General features: G+C 41.6%; 1 protein-coding gene across 7 annotated transcripts in view; it reads right to left on the bottom strand.

Annotated features, from left to right (window-relative positions):
* Window positions 1-17,394, bottom strand: part of NUCB2 (nucleobindin 2) — a 57,066-nt gene extending 39,672 nt beyond the window's left edge. Inside the window, exons 1-3 of one of the 7 annotated variants that reach the window (XM_017948576.1) lie at window positions 17,301-17,394; window positions 15,570-15,746; window positions 10,894-11,048 (exon numbers count right to left, since the gene is read on the bottom strand). The gene's annotated coding sequence lies outside the window, so the exon portion shown is untranslated. Of the gene's footprint in view, window positions 1-7,389; window positions 7,806-10,893; window positions 11,049-15,569; window positions 15,747-17,300 lie in introns of those variants that run through there. The other 6 variants (XM_017948577.3, XM_021925996.2, XM_017948578.3 and 3 more) reach the window with 6 other exon arrangements.
* Between the last annotated feature and the right edge of the window lie 3,545 nt (window positions 17,395-20,939).

The following is a 20,939-nucleotide window of genomic DNA, read 5'->3' as shown; positions in this document are numbered from 1 at the left end:
AGGGTTCTAATTTTTCCATATTCTTCCATGTGTTTTTGTCACTTCTGCTGCTCTCCTCTTCTGCCAAGTCTACCATAAATAAGAAGTCAAGAGAATGTGTTTGTATACATGAGTGTGTGCGTGTGTGTGTGCATGTCCTAACAACACCTGACAACATTTTTTTTTTTTTTTTGAGACAGAGTCTCGCTCTGTCGCCCAGGCTGGAGTGCAATAGCCCAATTTCAGCTCACTGCAACCTCCATCTCCCAGGTTCAGCAATTCTCCTGCCTCAGCCTCCTGAGTAGCTGGGACTACAGGTACTCACCACCTGTAGTGAGTTTTTTTTGTATTTTTAGTAGAGACAGGGTTTCACTATGTTGGCAAGGCTGATCTCGAACTCCTGACCTCAGATGATCCACCCACCTCGGCCTCCCAAAGTGCTGCAATTACAGGCATGAGCCACTGCACCTAGCCTCTGACAATATCTTGAAGTTACAAAGTCACAAAAAGTTTCTGAGAAACTACTTTAAAACTCTTAACTGAATTTATGGTTCCTAAAGATTTAATTGATCCCCAAGCTTTATTCTATATAACAACAGAAACCATCTATTGAATGTTTACTATGTACCAAGCAGTATGCTAAACTTTTAAAAAATATTAACACATCAACTCTTACAATGACTCTGTGAAGTCAATATTATTATCCCCATTTCAAAGTACAAGAAACTGAGGCATATCACTTCTAGTTCACACAGCAGTCAGTCACACAGCCAGAGTGTAGACCTGGGGGTGACTGACTCCAAAGCTTCTGCTGGCTTTCCAGGAGTGGTTCTCAAAGTATGGTCCCTGGGACAGCAGCACTGGCATCACCTGGGAATTTGTTAGAAATGCAAATTCTCAAGGCCTACTCCATATTTTCTAAATCAGAGGCTCTGGGTATAGGGGGCCTCACAATCTGTGTTTTAATAAGCCCTGTAGGTGATTTTGATACATGCCAACATTTGAAAACCACTGCCCTAGAACATACTGCCTCCCTTTGCTCTATTATTTACCAACCTCACCTACAATGAGATACAAAGAGAATGCCCATCTCAAAGGTAAACTTGGATCCTTAAAAAACAGAAAGTGGGAAAAAAGAGAAATAGAAAGTGAGTTTTATACCAAGCAGTAAGGCAGAACTAAATTTAGGTCTGTATTCTAATTCCAGCTGCACCACTTACTTGCTATGTGATCACAGGTTAGTCAATTAACTTTTCCCACTTTAGTTCCCTCATTTATAAAAATAAAAAAAAAATTTAAATAAGAGAATTTAACTTGAATTTAGTATGACTTAAGTACTTAAATTATATTATCTATGTATTCTGTTGAGTACAGATCTTTCCCATTACCTAATCAGAAATACCTAAAAAAAAAAAAAAAGAAGAAAAGCTGCTTGTACTCACACCATTCATTTAAAATGATTAAGTTACATGACTTGTAAATGCCTTTAAACTAAATATTGCTTATTCAGCTAGCTTAAAATTATATTGGTAAAGCAAGTGGCAGGCCTGGGTGCTGAGATACAAGGATTAACAACAAGGAAAATCAACTAGCAACGAAAGTTGGTATCTAGACACAATAAAAATAATGTAAAGCCAGGAAGTGTCACACTTTGGAAACAAAATATGGAACATTATCCTCTCTAATCAAACTGATAATTTGCTTCTGTGGAAGCAGAAACAAAGTTCCTCCTTGATTTCAGGTTTAGAGATTGTCAGACTTACATTTCATTCAAGTTGCATTTAGTTATAACTTTTGCAAGAAAGAGGGCAATGAATTGTGACCGCCATTTCAAAGCCAAAAACTTTCACCTTTTGATAATTTTGAAGGACAAAAGACTGGATTTTTTTTTTTTTTAATGCAGTCTTACTCTGCCACCCAGGCTAGAGTACAGTGGCATGATCTTGCCTCACTGCAACCTCTGCCTCCTGGGTTCAAGTGATTACCCTGCCTCAGCCTCCAGAGTAGCTGGGATTACAGGTGTAGGCCACCACACCCGGCTAGTTTTTGTATTTTTAGTAGAGACAGAATTTCACCATGTTGGCCAGGCTGGTCTTGTACTCCTGATCTGCCCGCCTCAGCCTCCCAAAGTGCTGGGATTACAGGCATGAGCCATTGTGCCTGGCCCAAAAGACTGATTTTTTTTCTTTTTTTTTTTGAGACAGAGTCTCACTCTGTTGCCTAGGCTGGAGTGCAGTGGCGTGATCACGGGTCACCACAACCTCTGCCTCCCAGGTTCAAGCGATTCTCCTGCCTTAGCCTCTTGAGTAGCTGGGACTACAGGTGTGCGCCACCATGCCTGGCTAATTTTTGTATTTTTAGTAGAGATGGGTTTCACTATGTTGGTCAGGTTGGTCTTAAACTCCTGACCTCGTGATCCGCCTGCCTTGGCCTCCCAAAGTGCTGGGATTACAGGCGTGAGCCACCATGCCCGGCCAAGACTGATATTTTTAAGGAGAAGTCTGTTTAAAAATAAAATACAACAGAACTGATTAATAGTAAGTACAGCCAGAAACAAGAAGACACATATTATATGATTCAATTTATATAAATGTTGAAAATAGGCAAATCCACAGAGAAAGAAGGCAGATGACAGGTTGTTGAGGGTTGCTGGTGGAGGGAGGGGAAAATGAGAAATAAGTGCTAAATGGGTACAGGGTTCCTTTTTGGGGTGATGAAAATATTCTAAAATTAAATCACTGAGATGGTTGCATAACCTTATGAATATACTAAAAAACAGTGAATTGTATACTGTAAAAGAGAGAATTGTATGATACATAAACCATATTTCAGTTTTTTAAAAAAAGAGTGAAAATAGAGCAAAAAAAATCCAAGCTTATAAAATGTGAAAATTTTTTAAAATATAATTTATGAACCACTATTAACCTTCTACACTAGTCATGTTTATAATTTTTCAAAATTATCCCATTTTCTATGTTCTTAATGATTTTTGTTTGCTTGTTCTGCAATCACTAGAAAAGCATGTGAAAATCTTACATCATGATTTTGTCTGTTTTTCCTTATAATTCTGTTAATTTTTATTCAAATATTAGGTATATATAAATTTAAGATTTTCTAGCTTTACGGTAAATTTCATCTTTTATCTAATGACTGACCTTTATATCCTAACCATATTAGTATTTTTTTTTACTGTTTTTTGAGACAGGGTCTCAACATGTTGCCCAGGGCAGTCTCAAACTCTTGGGCTCAAGCGATCCTCTTGCCTCAGCCTCCCAAAGTGCTGGGATTAGAGGCATAAGCTACTACACCCAGCCTCAATTAATGGAATATGAAAATTGTAATTGGCCACATAGCAACAGCAACATAGTCTTTGTTATGTGTATATGCATGAACTTTATTATAGTTATTATTATTGTCATAACTTCAGATTGAGTTTTTGCATTGTTGGTGCTTGTCATTGTAAATATCTTCACAAAGATTAAGCTGTGATTGGGCATTAAAATGAAAAGTTATTTTGTAAGCACAGAAACAAAGCAGCTGATGTTAGTGAAGCAAATACTTGATATTAGGGGAATAACAGCAAGTTTACTTTTTCTTCTAGAGGAACAACTAAGTGCTTTACCTGACTTTAGACAGGAAGATACCTGCAAGGAGACAAAGCCATGTTACGTTTTGTTAGTAAAACACAACAGGATTACCTATTAGCAGCCAAACAATGCAGATGAAGATAGCAGAAACCAACGATGCCTCCAATAAATAAAAAAACTCAAGGAACATGAGGCTGAATTGGTAGAATCATGCAAATGTCAATTTGTCAGGAACTTCCTAAAATTACTGAATAGAAGCTGCATAACTTCCAGCAAAGTATAGTTTAAGGAAAAAAACAAAGCTGAGTTTAGTCAACAGGAAATTCTGACAACATCCTGATGTTCTTTCACATGCCTCAAAATCTACATTAATGCTAAAAGTGGTAAAGAGATTGATACAAGAATGGTCAGAAAATAACAAATCACTGTAACATTGCTGTAAATGCCTACAGCCAAAAGTTGTTGCCATATTAAACATTAAATTATAAAATGATCTCCCCCAAGATGTTATATTAAGCATTTTTAAGAAGTGGGGGGTTGATGGATGGTGGCTGAGCTAAAGGAAGAGTAGCTAAATCTGATTTGAATGTTGAAGAGCCCTACATAACCTGACAAGTGTGTTTATTAGTTTAGTTTTTGATACATTCTGAGAGTGCGTATCTCAATAAAGAATATGTTGCCTGAAAAGTAATACAAGTTGGTGTGATTCATGAAGGCCAGTCCTCCAGGTCTTCATCAACAAATCATTTAAGGAGAGTCTGAGGAAAGAATATGAATCTGAAAACTTCCTGTCATCGTCTTCTGATAAGACGAAGAAAGCACCAACACCAAGCTTGTAAAATTAGTAGAGGGGGCTTGGAAGAAAATCTCTGGCAAAAGGGTAAGAAGAGACCAGGCGTGGTGGCTCACACCTGTAATGCCAGCACTTTGGGAGGCCAAGGCGGGCAGATTGGTTGAGGTTAGGAGTTCAAGACCAACCAGGCCAACATGATGAAACCCTGTCTCTACTAAAAATTACAAAAAATTAGCCGGGCATGGTGGTGCATGCCTGTAGTCCTAGTTACTCAGGAGGCTGAGGCAGGAGAATCGCCTGAACCTGGGAGATGAAGGTTGCAGTGAGCCAGATTGCACCAGTACATTCCAGACTGGGCAACAGAGTGAAAACCCATCTCAAAAAAAAAAAAGATATGTTATTAAATAGACTTTAAGGGCCAGCCACGGTGGCTCATGCCTGTAATCCCAACACTTTGGGAGGCTGAAGTGAGTGGATCACCTTAGGTGAGGAGTTTGCAACCAGCCTGGCCAACATGGCAAAACCCCCGACTCTACTAAAAATATGAAAATTAGCCCGGAGTGGTGGTGCACGCCTGTAGTCCCAGCTATTCGGGAGGCTGAGGCAGGAGAATGGCTTGAACCTGGGAGGTGGAGGTTGCAGTGAACCAAGACTGTGCCACTGCACTCCAGTCTGGGCAACAGAGAGAGACCCTGTCTCAAAAAAAAAAAAAAAGAAAGAAAAAGAAGAAAGAAGAAAGAAGGAAGGAAGAAGAAGAAGGAAGGAGGAGGAGGAGGACTAGGAGGAGGAGGAGGAGAAAAAGATAAAATAAAATAAATAGGCGGCCGGGCGCGGTGGCTCAAGCCTGTAATCCCAGCACTTTGGGAGGCCGAGACGGGCGGATCACGAGGTCAGGAGATCGAGACCATCCTGGCTAACACGGTGAAACCCCGTCTCTACTAAAAAATACAAAAAACTAGCCGGGCAAGGTGGCGGGCGCCTGTAGTCCCAGCTACTCGGGAGGCTGAGAAAGGAGAATGGCGTAAACCCGGGAGGCGGAGCTTGCAGTGAGCTGAGATCCGGCCACTACACTCCAGCCTGGGCGACAGAGCGAGACTCCGTCTCAAAAAATAAAAAAATAAAAAAATAAAAAATAAAAATAAATAAATAAATAAATAGGCTTTAAGATTCCATTGGGCTGGGTGCAGTGGCTCGCACCTGTAATTCCAGCTACTCAGGAAGCTGAGGTGAGAAGATTGCTTGAACTCAGGAGTTCTAGGCTGCAGGGAGCTATGATTGTGCCACTGTACTCCAGTCTGGGTGACAGAGACCCCAGGGTGGGATAAAAGATTCTATCAATATTAAGAAACACCATTGTATACCATACAGAACAAATGCTGCCAATTAAACTCTACCACTGTGCTTTATCATTTACAATTCTATTTTATGTTTGCTGAAAGTATTTTTAGGCATATCATAGATTTTTCTCACATCATTTTTACACACACATAAAGAAATTAAACGAAATAAATTGATTAAGGTATTCTAAGGACTTCTTCACCTTTGTAGCCCAAGTCTTTTTAAACACTTTCTTGAATTGTTACCTTTTGTGTTTTCCCATACAATACTGTTCTCTCTACCAGAGAGAGGAATGGTGATTTCTTCAAGCCATTTTTGGTTTTTGTTTTTTGAGACAGAGTCTCACTCTATTGCCCGTGCTGGAGTGCAGTGCCACGATCTCAGATCACTGCAACCTCCACCTCCCGGGTTCAAGCAATTCCTGCCTCAGCCTCCTGAGTAGCTGGGATTACAGGTGTGTACCACCACGCCGGCTAATTTTTGTATTTTTAGTAGAGATTGGGTTTCACCATGTTGGCCAGGCTGGTCTCAAACTCCTGACCTCAAGCAATCTCCCCACCTTGGCCTCCCAAAGTGCTGGGATTACAGCAGTGAGCCAACGTGCCTTGCCCTTAAAGTTGATTTAATAATATATCTTTTTTTTTTCTTTTTGAGATGGAGTTTCACTCTGTTGCCCAGGCTGGAATGCACTGGTGCAATCTTGGCTCACTGCAACCTTCACCTCCCAGGTTCAAGTGATTCTCCTGCCTCAGCCTCCTGAGTAGCTAGGACTACAGGCGTGCACCACCATGCCTGGCTAATTTTTTGTATTTTTAGTAGAGACAGGGTTTTGTCATGTTGGCCAGGCTGGTCTCGAATTCCTAACCTCAACCGATCTGCCCACCTCAGCCTCCCAAAGTGCTGGGATTACAGGCGTGAGCCACCATGCCCGACCTTAATACCATATCTTGATTTTTAAATCTACCACCTTCTATAGCGTTTTTTCGTTTTTTTGTTTTTTTAGACAGGTTCTCATTCCGCCGCCCAGGCTGAACTGCAGTGGTAAGCTCACAGCTCACTGCAAGTTTGATTTCTTGGGCTCAAGAGATCCTCTTGCCTCAGCTTCTCAGATAGCTGGGCCCACAAGCAAGCCACCATGCACAGTGATTTTTTTTTTTTTTTTTTTTTTTTTTTTTTTTTAGTCGGTTTTTTTTTTTTTTTTTGTGTGGGGGGGTTTTTTTTTTTTTTTGCACTGTTTTTTTTTTTTTTTTTTTTTTTTTTTTTTGTAGAGATGCGGTTTCATTATGTTGCTCAGGCTGGTAGGGCTTTCTATTTATCCTGCCTCTCTCACCTTTTAAATTTATTTTTGATTGATGGAGAATGTTTTACACTCGTTTCTAATCTGTTAGTGCTTATTCTAGACATAACTAGGACAATTAATTTAAACACTTAACTCTACTTCTTAGTAAGGCCTCAATAAACACCAATTGCATTTAAAAAAAAAAAATGTTAAGTATTCCAGCACATTAGGCAAAAAAATAATGACACAAAAATCTCTTTAAATGCCAAGATGTCAAATGTGTCTGCATGAAAGGAATAACAGTAAGTTTACTAGGTTTACAGATTTTCATGAACGAGAAAATATACAAATATCCATATAGAAGAAAGAAAGATGAGTAATAAGGACAGACAACGGAAAGAAGGGGGACTAACCTACTTTTCTTCCACTATCAGGTCAGTAAGAATGACCTTCTCCTTTCCTTTATCACCCTCTTCTTTCGTAAGAGAGATACGGACCTAAAGAGGAGATACTGGGCTGAACTAGGCTGAAACAGTAGACTCATCCAAACCAGGACAGGCTGATAATTTACGCTCTAAAGTAGGATGGTGTGAAATTCTAAATTTTGTAGTCATCTCAAGACAGAATGGGAGGCACTGACCCCAAAAGCATCAGAGCCCCAGGTAAAATTGCAAAGTAAGCAGAGTTCTTAAGCTTCTCTTAGTATTCAGTAGATATAATTTCCTTAAATTTTAAAGTCCTAAAAGAAAGCTAATCTCTTCCCCTGTCTCAACCAAGTCAAAATTTCTATTCTGCCGGGCACAGAGGTTCATGCCTATAATCCCAGTACTTTGTGAGGACAAGGAGGGCGGATTCCTTGAGCCCAGGAGTTCAAGCCCACCCTGAGCAATATGGTGAAACCTCTGTCTCTACAAAAAATACAAAAATTAGTTGGGCATGGTGGCACATGCCTGTAGTCCCAGCTACTTGGTGGGGGATGAGGTGGGAGGATCACTTGAGCCTGGCAGCACTCTAGCCAGGGTGACAGAGTGAGAACATGTCTCAAAAAATAAAATGTCCATTCAAACACAGAGGCACATTTCTTAGCTACTGATTTATACCAGTAGTTACAAAGACTAAGTTTGCTTAGTGTGTGTGTATGTGTGCAAGCGCATGTGTGTGCACGTGCGTGTGCGTGTGCATGTGTGTGTGATGGTTTCCTGTTTTGATTGTTGGGCAAGATATCCTGGAAGTGGTTAAAAAGAATTACCATAGATAACCGGGTTGAAAAGTACAGAAAACCGAAGATTTTCTCTTTCCTTGGAAGTAGTCTGTTTCTCCTTTATTATGTATCTTTTTTTTTTTTTTTTTTTTTTTTTGAGAGACAGCTCTGTTGCCCAGACTGGATTGCAGCACTGCAATCTTGGCTCACTGCAACCTCCGCCTCCCGGGTTCAAGCAATTCTCCTGCCTCAGCCTCCTAAGTAGCTGGGACTACAGGCGTGTGCCACCACACCCAGCTAATTTTTTGTACTTTTTTTTAGTAGAGATGGGGTTTCACCATGTTAGCCAGGCTAGTCTCGATCTCTTGACCTCGTGATCCGCCCACCTCAGCCTCCCAAAGTGCTGGGATTACAGGCGTGAGCCACCGTGCCATGCCTCCTTTACGTGTCTTTTTCCATCTTCCTCAATCCTCTTCTTTTGCCCCTCTTCCTTTTCAATTAAAGGCTGAATTGAAGAATGTTTCCTTTAACCTATTATAAGTATATATGTATGTATGTATTGAGACTTTGTTTCTAAAAACAAAACTAAACTAATATTTATGTATTAAGTAACGACTATGGTACCAGATACTATGCTAGAAGACAAAGGTAAGTGAGATCGACATAGTCCTTACCCTCACAGGGCTTCAATCTAGTGAGGAAGATAAGCTATTAAATACAATCGCAATTTTTAAAATGCTGCTTACAAAACAATGCATAGCATGATCCTTTTCTGTTAATTAAAAAAATTTAAAAGTCATGAAAATGGTATTCACCAAACAGACATTCTCAGTCAGGTGATTTATAATGTTAAATGTCTCTTAAAAACAAAACTGGGTTGTTTTTATGGTCACAAGTCTCCTGATTATTTTGTTTATTTGAGGTCAACGAGTCTAGATCAGAAAAAAGGAAACTGCAGCACTAGCAGCAAAAGAATTACTGTAGTTTGCGCCTACCTAATACAACCAAAAAATGTAAAAACTTTCAAAAATACAAATATACTGTGTAGAAATAAAATCTTAACTTACTGTCTCCCTTCTAAAAACTCTAAAAGATTGACTGAATCTTTAGAATCTTTCTCACTCCAATTTCCATTCCCTGAATTTCTTTCTCTCAAAGCTATTTATTTCAGTTTACTTTTTGAAATAGAAACAATGACAATTGAAGCATTTTGCATGACAAGTATAGGGTATATTTATATATTATATATTACAAATATTATATATTATAAATATATAAATTAAATATTATATTTATATAACATTCACCAAGAAAAGTCTGGAAGGGGCCGGGCACAGTGGCTCACTCCTGTCTGTAATCCCAGCACTTTGGGAGGCTGAGGCGGGCAGATCACCTGAGGTCAGGAGTTCGAGACCAGCCTGGTCAACAGGGTGAGACCCCATCTCTACTAAAAATACAAAAATTAGTTCAGTGTGGTGGTGGATGCCTGTAGTCCCAGCTACTCAGGAGGCTGAGGCAGGAGAATCACTTGAACATGGGAAGTGGAGGCTGCAGTGAGCAGAGATCACGCCATTGCACTCCAGCCTGGGTGAAAGAGTAAGACTCCATCTCAACAACAACAACAAAAAAAGTCTGGGAGGAAATAAAATATTGGTGTGGCTACATAAGTTAAGCAAGAACTAGTAGTAAGAAAATTTCAAGAGAACTAACAGTTAAGTAGTTAAAAAAGAAGAAGGAGAAAGAAAAAGAACAAACTACCTTTAGCTAGCAAGGAAGGCAAGTGTTCCTCATGTGACCATGGTGAAATGTATCTTGAGATGAATTATATTTACTTTCAATATAAATTTACTTCCTGATGATTAGTTATGTGATACCCTTGGGATAACTTACCTCTGTCATTTTAGTGCCTTGCTTACAGCAAGTAGCTCAATAAATGTTAGCTCTTTTTAACACAACCATAAAATGTACAACAATCATCTATTCAGCATTTATGGGTAATTTTTAAAAATAACCAGAACAAATATACAAATAAGACAGAAAGGCTTCTATAATAAATTAAGGGCTAAAAGTAAAAACAGAAACACAATTTATTAGATGAAGATTATTTCCTTCTGTAGTTAATAGTCAGACTTAAATCTCTGCCATGGCAAATTACAGAAGCTTCTATGAGTGGTTATCACAGATTATAGATTTCAGAGCTGAAAGATAAAAAGATTCATATCATGGCAGAGACTTCTATTTGCTTGCCAATATCCAAATCTTTCCTTCCTTCTCAGTAACAAACACCCAGTTTTAAAGAGGGCAGCCATGCATTCAGCTACATTTCCCTGTTTTCTTATAGCCTCAGCCTTGGTTCAGGAATTCTCCTTAAAGGAAGAGGATGCATCTTTCTTCGCCTATGCTTTGCTGCCTGGAACAGGACAGTGATGGTTAGAACTCTGGCAGCTATCTTGGACTTACAAGAACCAGTGCTACGAGAACATCTTAGGGATCACTGATAAAAGAACTGAAAGAAGCTTAAGTCTCTGATGACCTTATAAAGCCACTATACCCATCCTAGAGTGCTATTTCAATTATTATTTTATATAAGAAAGTAAATGTTGCATGTTTAAGCCATCTGTGAGTCCGTTTTTGGTTTTTCCTTTTTTGTATTTTGGTGGTGGTGGTAGTGGTAGTCATTTTTCTTTGCAACCAAATGCAATTCTTGAGTACTTACGTTCAGGCAGGTAAATAATTTTTATCTCCTTTTTACAGATGAGACAACTGAGGTCCAGAGAGATAAGATGACTTGCACAATACCAAAATAGTGAAGAGATGGGTCTTGGCTCCTAGCCCAATGTTTTTTCACTAAAAACTGACTCGTAACACGTTCTAAATGTTTAAAAAAAAAAAAAAACAAAAAACAAATAAAAAGACACAAAATTACAAAATTTAGACTTTTTACAGTGGTAACGGTACATGATAATGTATGCATTTGTCACATAATGTGAAAAGTGCCAAATTTTTATGATGTGGAAGGAGACTAAATTATATCATATTCCAGTAAGGAAGGGAGAAAGATATGTGAAATAAACAGAATCAAAACCAGAATAAACAAAGATGTTGGCCAGGCACGGTGGCTCCTGCTTGTAATCCCAGCACTTTGGGAGGCCAAGGAGGAGAGATCACCTGAGGTCAGGAGTTCAAGATCAGCCTGCCCAATGTGGTGAAACCCCATCTCTACTAAACAAATACAAAAATTAGTCGGGCACAGTGGCAGGTGCCTGTAGTTCCAGCTATTCAAGAGGCTTAGGCACAAGAATCGCTTGAACCTGGGAAAGGGAGGTTGCAGTGAACCGAAATGATGCCTCTGCACTCTAGCTTGGGTGACAGTGAGACTCTGTCTTGGAGGAAAAAAAAAAAAAGATATTGATTTATTATTCCCAAATTTTACTGTATTCCTCCCCTCCTGAATAACTAAGAGGAATTCAGATTAAAAACTTATTTTTTTCAGCAATGAGACTTCAAGATATAGGGCAACTTTTCCTATTAAATCCTTAACTGGAATTTTTCTTTACTCTTACCACCACTTTAAAAATATTAACTTTGTTCCTAGTTTGTCACAGAGATCAATAATAAGATGAAATATCTCAAATTCTTTTCTGAAACTCCATCAAATAACATGTAAAACACAAAGCAGCTCATGTGCAAACTCGTTAGTGAACATAAGCAGTTATTTCTAAGTAGTCTGTTAAAAAAAAAGCAAATAAAATATTTTCAAATTTTAAGGACACAGGTATTTCTTTTCTTATATATGGTATATTTAACATAAAATAATCTATGCAGGAGAGTAATCATATGCATGTTGTATTTTGGAAAGGTATATTATTTTTATTGACAAAACATGGTAAAAAATAAACACGCAAACAGCAGATTAAATCCTAACTTCCCCTATTTACTTGCAAGCTACTTCTTGCCTCTGAGTCTTGATTTTCCTACCTAGAAAACTGAGCTCATACCTCTTCACAGGTTTGTTGATGGGAGGAAAATAAGAATGAATACAAAGTAACCAGCACAGTGCACGACAATGGTAATTGCTCAATAAATATTAATGCCTTTCTTGTCTTGAAAAGGAAACATAAAGAAATATGAAAATCTGTTCTGTAAACACCCAAAGTGGTAGAACTTAAAAAGCAAGACCAGGTTGGGCGTGGTGGCTCACACCTATAATCCCAGCACTTTGAAAGGCTGAGGCGGGTGGATCACTTGAGCGCAGGAGTTCAAAACAAGCCTGGGCAACATGGTGAAACCCCGCCTCTACAAAAAAAATCAAAAAATTAGCTGGGTGTGGTGGTGTGTACCTGTAGTCCCAGCTACTCAGGAAGCTGAGATGGGAGGATTGCTTGAGCCCAGGAGATCGAGGCTGCAGGGCGCCATTCATACCACTGTACTCCAGCCTGGATGACAGAGAAAGACCCTGTCTTAAAAAAAAAAAAAAAAAGTAAAAAAACAAAACAAAAAGCAAGCAAGACCAGTTTGACATACAACTTTAAAAGTCGTTTTAATTTTTGTTTTTGTTTTTGTTTTTGTTTTTTGAGACAGGGTCTGACTCTATCACCCAGGCTGGAGTGCAGTGGCGCTATCTCGGCTCATTAAAACCTCCACCTGGGTGCGGTGGCTCAGGCCTGTAATCCCAGCACTTTGGGAGGCCGAGGTGGGCGGATCACAAGGTCAGGAGATCAAGACCATCCTGGCTAACATGGTGAAACCCCATCTCCACTAAAAATACAAAAAATTAGCCGGGCGTAGTGGCAGGCGCCTGTAGTCCCAGCTACTAGGGAGGCTGAGGCAGGAGAATCGCCTGAACCTGAGAGGCGGAGCTTGCGATGAGCCGAGATCGCGCCACTGCACTCCAGCCTGGGCGATAGAGCGAGACTCCATCTCAAAAAACAAAAACAAAAACAAAAACACCTCCACCTCCCAGGCTCAAGCCATCCTTCCACCTCAGCCTCCAGAGGAGCTGGGACTACAGGCACACACCACCACGCCTGGCTAGTTTTTAATATTTTTGGTAGAGATGGGCTTTCACCATGTTGCCCAGGCTGGTCTCAAACCTGTGAGCTAAGTGATCTGCTCACCTTAGCCTCCCAAAGCCTAGAATTACAGGCGTGAGTCATCATGCCTGGCCTTACAGTCATTTTTGAAAGGCCACATTAGAGCTCTTCTCTGAACACTGCCAGAACCAAAGTCCTGACGCAGTTATAGGCCAATGAAAGCAATGCATCCAACATAATCTCTTCCTTCCAATCTTAAATCAGAACTGTAGCAAGAGACTCAGGCTTCCTTCTCTAAGGCACTACCTTGTGCTAGGAAATGTGGATTGCTTCTTCTTACTATCAGTGTTACAAATCTAACGATAAAACAGGGTAGGGTGAAGAAAAATAAATGGCTTTTGAGTTTCTCCATGGCACCAGTGTCAAGGGCCACAGATAGCCTGGTGCTCACCTCCATTTTCCCTTTGAAAATGAAAGTCAATGGGAAAGTGAGGTTCAAATAAAATATCAAGTGTATGACCAGCTGAGCTGGACTACAGCTTTTCCCTGACCAAGACATTAGTATAGATCTTAGAGCCTCTGTTGTCTAATCTGTAAAAAAGGACACTCATCAAGGAAACTATTTTATCTCCTTTTTTCCAGTCTTAACAATGGGTTGGAGTATCCTAGATTATAGGCTTATGAAAAACAGATCTGTATCACTCAATAAACATATTATTAAAATTATAATCTCTTTATTATTTACATATGCTGTACTTCAGATAATTAAAATACACTGCCAAAAAAAAAAAACTCTGCCAAGGCCAGGTGTAGTGGCTCACACCTGTAATTCCAGCACTTTGGGAGGCCGAGGCGGGCAGATTGCTTGAGCCTAGAAGTTTGAGACCAGCCTGGACAACATGGTGAGGCCTCTTCCCTACAAAAAATAAAAAATAAAAATGAGCAGGGTGTGATGGCATGCGCCTTTAGTCCTAGCTACTCAGGAGACTGAGGTAGGAGGATCACTTGAGCCTGGCAGTTCCAGGCTGCAGTAAGCCATGATCACACCACTGCACTCCAGCCAGCCTGGGCAACAGAGCAAGGCCCTGTCTCAAAAAAAAAAAAAAAAAAAAGGCTCTGCCAAAAATAAAATCAAGTAACTACTATCTGAACTTCTATTAGGCTGCTTTAGGATTTTAGAATCAGAGAATTCTAAGATCAGAAATAATCTTGGAGGTACAGTAGTCCTCCCTAATCTGCATTTCACTTTCTGCAGTTTCAATTACCTGAGGTAAAACAAGATATTTTGAAAGATCACATTCATATAACTTTGATTACAGTGTATTATTATTATTTATTCATTTTATTATTATATATGTATAGCAAAAAACATAGTGTATATAAGGCTTGGTACTATCTGTAGTTTCAGGCATCCATTGGGACCCTTGGAACATATCCCTCTAGGATAAAGGAGGACTACTGTAATCTCATTCAGCCCTACTTTTATAAAAGGTTATAAATACAGAAGGAAGTTAACTGACTTTGGCCAAGTTCATTTGGCAGAGCCCGTACTGGAATCTGGCCATGAAATTCTAACTAAATATACTTTTCACCACATCATGGTTGTAAAAAAAAGTTTTGATTGAAAATAATTAAAATGATTGAAGTTTTTCCTTGAATAAATTATTTGAAATGGTTAGTAGCCTGTTTTTTGTTTTGTTTTTGAGACATAGTTTTGCTCTAGTTGCCCAGGCTGGAGTGCAATAGCGCGATCTCGGCTCACTGCAACCTCTGCCTCTCGGGTTCAAGTAGCCTGCCTCAGCCTCCTGAGTAGTTGGGATTACAGGTGCCCGCCACCACGTCTGGCTAATTTTTGTATTTTTAGTAGAGATGGGGTTTCACCATGTTGGCCAGGTTGGTCTCGAACTCCTGGACTCAAGTGATCCACCTGCCTCAGCCTCCCAAAGTGCTGGGATTACAGACATTAGCCACCATGCCTGGCCTAAAGGATTATTTTCAATACATTTTTAAATCCTGCACTTGATTCTGCCAGCAACCCAGTACTCAAAAAGGTATTTTGTAGACCCCAGCCTTCAAAAGGGTCCTTAGAAAGTGGAAAGTAATTTCAATATTATTCTAAGTAACGCAAAATTAGTTTAGTATGTGTTCAGAGATTCATAACATACCCCAAAACAAAAAAGACATCTGAATTGATGTTATTGATATTAGTGCCCATAATTAATAGTGTTTTGAAAAGTACCCTAATTGTCTTAATTGTGCATTTTATCTCAACTGTTTTTCACAGAGCACAAACCAACTTGGCAAAAAGCATGCTGAAAGGATATATACAAAATGTGTGATATGAACAATATGTACGTACCTTGGGAGAGCAAAGAAAGGTAAACACAACACAGACAGATTCGACTCTTAGAAGATGGGTCGGCCAGGCACGGTGGCTCACGTCTGGTAATCCCAGCACTCTGGAAGGCCAAGGCAGCTGGATTACCTGAGGTCAGGAGTTCGAGACCAGCCTGGCCAACACGGTGAAACCCTGTCTCTAATAAAAATACAAAAAATTAGCTGGCTGTGGTGGTGGGTCCCTGTAATCCCAGCTACTCGATGGTCTGAGGCAGAAGAATCCCTTTAATCCAGGAGGTGGAGGTCGCAGTGAGCCAAGATTGGGCCATTGCACTCCAGCCTGGATGACAGAGTGAGACTCCGTCTCAAAAAAAAAAAAAAAGAAAAAAAAAAAAAAAAAAATGGGTAAAATTTGGATAGACAGAGAAGGGCATGAGTAAGCACATGGAGACAGAAATAAATTTTTGACTCCTTTAAATTTCTAAAATTGTCTAGTTAAAAAAAAAAAAAAATTGACCCCCTACTACAAAGGTAGATGAAATCACGGAGAGCCTGAAGACCATGATGAGAAATGGAAGTTTCCATGTTCATCCTAATTATAACAGTGATATTATTTGAGATTTCATTTCTAATTCTAAATTTCCAAAATTTTAATTTTTGACCCTATTAGCTCAGGAAGATTTGTGGAAATATTTGTTCAACATTTGTTGAACTTATTCAAGTTTCAAAAAACAAGAACATTCCTTAAAGCATCTCTCTCATCAATTCTTTAAACTTTCCCATAGGGAAAGTCCACAATCTCCCTCAAACAAAATTCACTATCAGAAATATTTGCATTTAACCTGTCCCTAGTTTTAAACCAAGGTAATAACTTTTAGTGTTCATACTCGTCCATGAATTTAACAGAGCCTTCTTAGCAGACTTAGATGGTAGCACTAGCTTGTTCAATTGCATAAAATGTACATTATTCAATTTAGGAGTTTAGTGGACACAGAATTTCAAGAGGTTCTGTCTCTCAAAAATCATAATGGTTCCCGTTCATTTTCATTCCCTCATATTCTCTCTCTCTCTCCCTCTTTCCCTCTCTCTCCTAGCCATTTGATACTGTAAAATAATTGTCATCTAAGACCGTTGCAAACATCAACCACAGTAACCACATTTGCTCACTGAGTTACCACTTAGCAGGTGCAAAAAGGAAGTATTCTATTTCTCATCTCCTAAAACCAAAAGGGTTCATCTCGTACCTAATTTGTAACTTAAGGGAAAAGGATATCACGACTGATACTAACTTTCTCCTAAGTGTCAGAGGTTGCCGGCTTAACCAGACCGGAGAAGAGCAGGATCCCCGGGCCTAGCTTTGCTCAGCGGCGCAGGGAAGCATCGCCTGGAATTGGTGGGTGTCCTTCCTCACTAGTGGGCACCCGCTCGCCCATCGACCTGCCCAAACCCGACGGGACCCCGCCAGGGTCTCGGCTCGGCACCTACCCTCTCCTGCTCCCCGCCAGGAGCCAGCCACCCTCCTCGACCCCGAAGAAAGCTCGCGTGCCCTGCCGCGAGTGGAGCAGAAGGAACCCAGCGCCTCCGGCTGGCGCTGGGAGCCCCCTCCCCGCCGCTGCCCCGCCCACTGCACGGCCCCCGCCATCCTCACTGCTCTGGCAAGGCAGGCGAAGACCTGAGCCTTATCTCCGGACCCCCCCACCCCGCAACCTCCCGCCGCGCTGCTCCGCACCGACCGCGCGGCCACCGGCCTTACCTGGCCGGGTCTCGGTGAGCGAGGCTGCGCCTGCGGCTTGCGTCCAGCGCACAAACCTCTCCTCCAGCCCCCAGCCCACCGCTCCGCTCTGCCCGCCTCCCGCCGCGCGAGCCCGCCTCCTGGCTGCCATGGCGACAGTTCCCACACCCTGAGGCCGCTGATTGGTCCGGTTCGGGATTGCTGACGACGCCGATTGGCGGGAGCAGGGACACGGCCGTTCCGTGGAGCCTGGAGGCGGGCGGTGGGGAGCGCCGAGGCTATGGAGCCTGGGGGGAGGCTGAGCCAGGAGGGACGTGGCGCTCTGAGATGCGGGCTCGGGAGGCCGCGCCTCTTCCTTCCCTAGCTTTCCCGGAGAAGCCTGTGGAGCAGGACCTGGGCGGGTGAGGTGCCGTCCCGAGACCCGGGCAGAGCCCCAGTGATCGCCTCTCTCTTGGCCGCTGGCCTGCGAATGGCTGTCAGGCCCATTCTCGCCCACAGGCCTCGCTCGGCTCTGACACCCCGGTCCTCCGTCTTGGCGGGAATCTTACTGGCATTTGTAACCGCACCCACCCCCGTTATGCTGGGCCCTCGGTCACTGTGGTTTAACTGTTATTTACCCACATTTTCTCTCGTCGATTCGCAGACAGCTCTTTCCTCTGCATCCTCCCCCAGAGAATAGACATCTGCTCCAAACCCCTCATTTTAAAGTGGGGAAACTGAGGCTCAAAGATGCACATGGGTAGCTTGAGGTTTCCAGAAGCTTTTGGAGCCACAGGCTGTTTACGAAGTTTCATTCTGCCAATTAGTTTTTTTCACCTGAAAAATTGGTATCATATACCTTAGGGTTATTCACGAAGATTGAATGAGATAACATTGCCAGGAAAACAGTACAGGCCAGGCATGGTGACTCACCCTGTAATCCCAGCACTTTGGGAGGCCAAGGCAGGAGGATGGCTTGAGCTCAAAAATTTGAGACCAATCTGGACAACAGTGAGATCCCATCTCTACAATAATATTTTTTTCTTTTTTATCTTTACCACAATGATGTTTCAGTCTGAAGAAAATATTTAAAAATTTGCCAGGCGCTGTGTCACACATCTGTACTACTCAGGAGGTGGAGGCGGGAGGATCACTTGAGCTCAGAAGGCCGAAGGTGCAGTGAACCATGATCATTGTGCCACAGAGTGAGACCCTGTCTCAAACAAACAAACAAAGAAACAAAAAAACACACACACAGAGTACAGAATCTGCCACATAGTGTGTTAGCAATGAAAGCTTCTGTTATCTGGAAGTATTACCAGGCAGATTGCCTCTGTTGCACAACTGGACTCTGTGTGCCCCTAACTGTATGATTTGCGAGTTATTTAAGTGCTCTGTGCCTCCATGTCCTTGTCTGTAAAATGAGGATAATAATAGTACCCTCCTACTTACAGCATAGCAAATTAATTTAAAAAGTGGCACATTGTAAATTTTCAATAAATGTTAATTAACTATTCTCAGATTAGTGGCTGAGCTGGGACTATAACTTAGGTCTCTGGATTTCAACCCAATAGTATTTATTTATTTATTTAGAGACAGGGTCTCCCTCTGTTGCTCAGGCTGGAGTGGAGTGGCGCAATCTCAGCTCACTGCAGCCTCAACCTCGCAGGCTCAAGCAATCCTCCCACCTCAGCCTCCCAAATAGCTGGGACTACAAGCGCACACCACCACGCCTAGCTAATTTTTTGGCATTTTTTGTAGAGATGGATTTTTGCCATGTTTTCCAGGCTGGTCTCAAAGTCCTGGACTCAAGTGATCTGCCCGCCTCAGCCTCCCAAAGATTAGAGGCGTGAATCACCACACTTGGCCTCAATTATCTTTACTAACACTTCTCATCCACATACATAGATCAGTACCTCAAGGTTAAGCTCCTTTTTGAGGTTCAGGAGAAGAGGACCCTTGTCCATTTTATTTATCCTTTTTGAAGTTCAAGAGAAGACTACACTTGTCCATTTTATTTAAATCAAGATCTTAATCTATCTGCCTTATCATCATGAAAGTCCAAGAAAGTTGTGGCACTACCTCAGCTGAAGGGTTAAGCGCAAAGGCAAATGTAAGGTAATAGTCATATTTGGCTCTAATGGATAAATTGAAGAGTAAAGGCACTAGAGAAGAAAGGATATTCAGGTTAGCGGTATAGGAAAACTAAATTTCAATTTGAAAAACATGGGAAATTTTATTATCTAGGTTTTGGTTATATATAATTAGTAACCATTGGTAGTGTCAGATCAGAAGACCATACCACATCCTAACACTACAAAACACTAGAACTAGACTGTAAACACATTGAAGGCAGGAACTATCTTGTGCATGTTTATTAGCTATTATCTAGCACAGATGAACACACAGTGCCTGAATCAGGCATTAAAACTTAGGATAGGCCAGGCAGGTAGGTGGCTCACACCTGTAATCCCAACACTTTGGGAGGCTGAGGTGGGCAGATCACTTGAGGTCAGGAGTTTGAGACCAGCCTGGCCAACATGGTGAAACTTTCCTGTCTCTACTAAAAATACTAACATGGTGAAACCCCGTCTCTGCTAAAAATAGTTAAGTGTGGTGGTGCACGCTTGTAATCCCAGCTACTTGTAAGGCTAAGGCAGGAGGATCGCTTGAATCAAGGAGGTGGATGTTGCAATGAGCCAACATTGCGCCACTGCACTCCAGCCTGGACAACAAAGCAAGATCCTGTCTCAAAAAAAAAAGACCTGTGTTGGGCCCAGTGGCATATACCTGTAGTCTCAGATACTCAGGAGGCTGAGGCAGGAGAATAGCTGGAGACCAGTTCTGGGCTGTAATGTGCTATGACAACTGGGTGTCTGCACTGTTTGACATTAATGGGGTGAACTTGGCTGGGCAAGTTGGCTCACAAGTGTAATCCCAGCACTTTGTGAGGCTGAAGCCGGCAGATCATCTGAGGTCTGGAGTTCAAGACCAGCCTGACCAACATGGCGAAACTCCATCTCTACTAAAAATACAAAAATTAGCCAGGCATGGTGGCAGATGCCTGTAATCCTAGACACTTGGGAGGCTGAGGAGTATGGCTTGAACCTGGGAGGCAGAGGTGGCGGTGAGCACTGTTGAGATTGCACTGTTGCACTCCAGCCTAGGTGATAAGAGTGAAACTCTGCCTCAAAACAAACAAACGAACAAACAAAAAAGTGTGAACTCCTAGGAGCAGAAGACTGATGCAGGGCAGGAAAGCCCCAAAATGGAGGGTTCTTGGCTTCACCCAGGAAAGAATTCAAGGGTGAGCTGGTGGTGTTAAACAGCAACTTTTATTGAAGCAGCAGTACACGGCAGCAGCAGAGGTACTACTCCTTGCAGAGTAGGGCTACCCTGTAGGCAGTGTGCCCAGAGCAGCAACTCAGAGGCAGTTCTGCATTCCTGTTTATACTGATTTTATTTTATTTTTATTTTTTTTTATTTATTTTTTATTATTTATTTATTTATTGAGACAGAGTCTCACTTTGTCACCCAGGCTGGAGTGCAGTGGTACAGTCTCAGCTCACTACAACCTCCACCTCCCGGGTTCCTGCTTCAGCCTCCTGAGTAGCTGGGATTACAGGCACCCACCACCACGCCTGGATAATTTTTGTATTTTCAGTAGAGATGGGGTTTCAC

Source organism: Papio anubis, chromosome 12 (assembly GCF_008728515.1).
Source record: "Papio anubis isolate 15944 chromosome 12, Panubis1.0, whole genome shotgun sequence".
NCBI classification, from domain to species: Eukaryota; Metazoa; Chordata; class Mammalia; order Primates; family Cercopithecidae; genus Papio; species Papio anubis.
The sequence above is the reverse complement of the archived record's forward strand: the minus strand, read 5'-3'. Positions and strand labels throughout refer to the sequence as shown.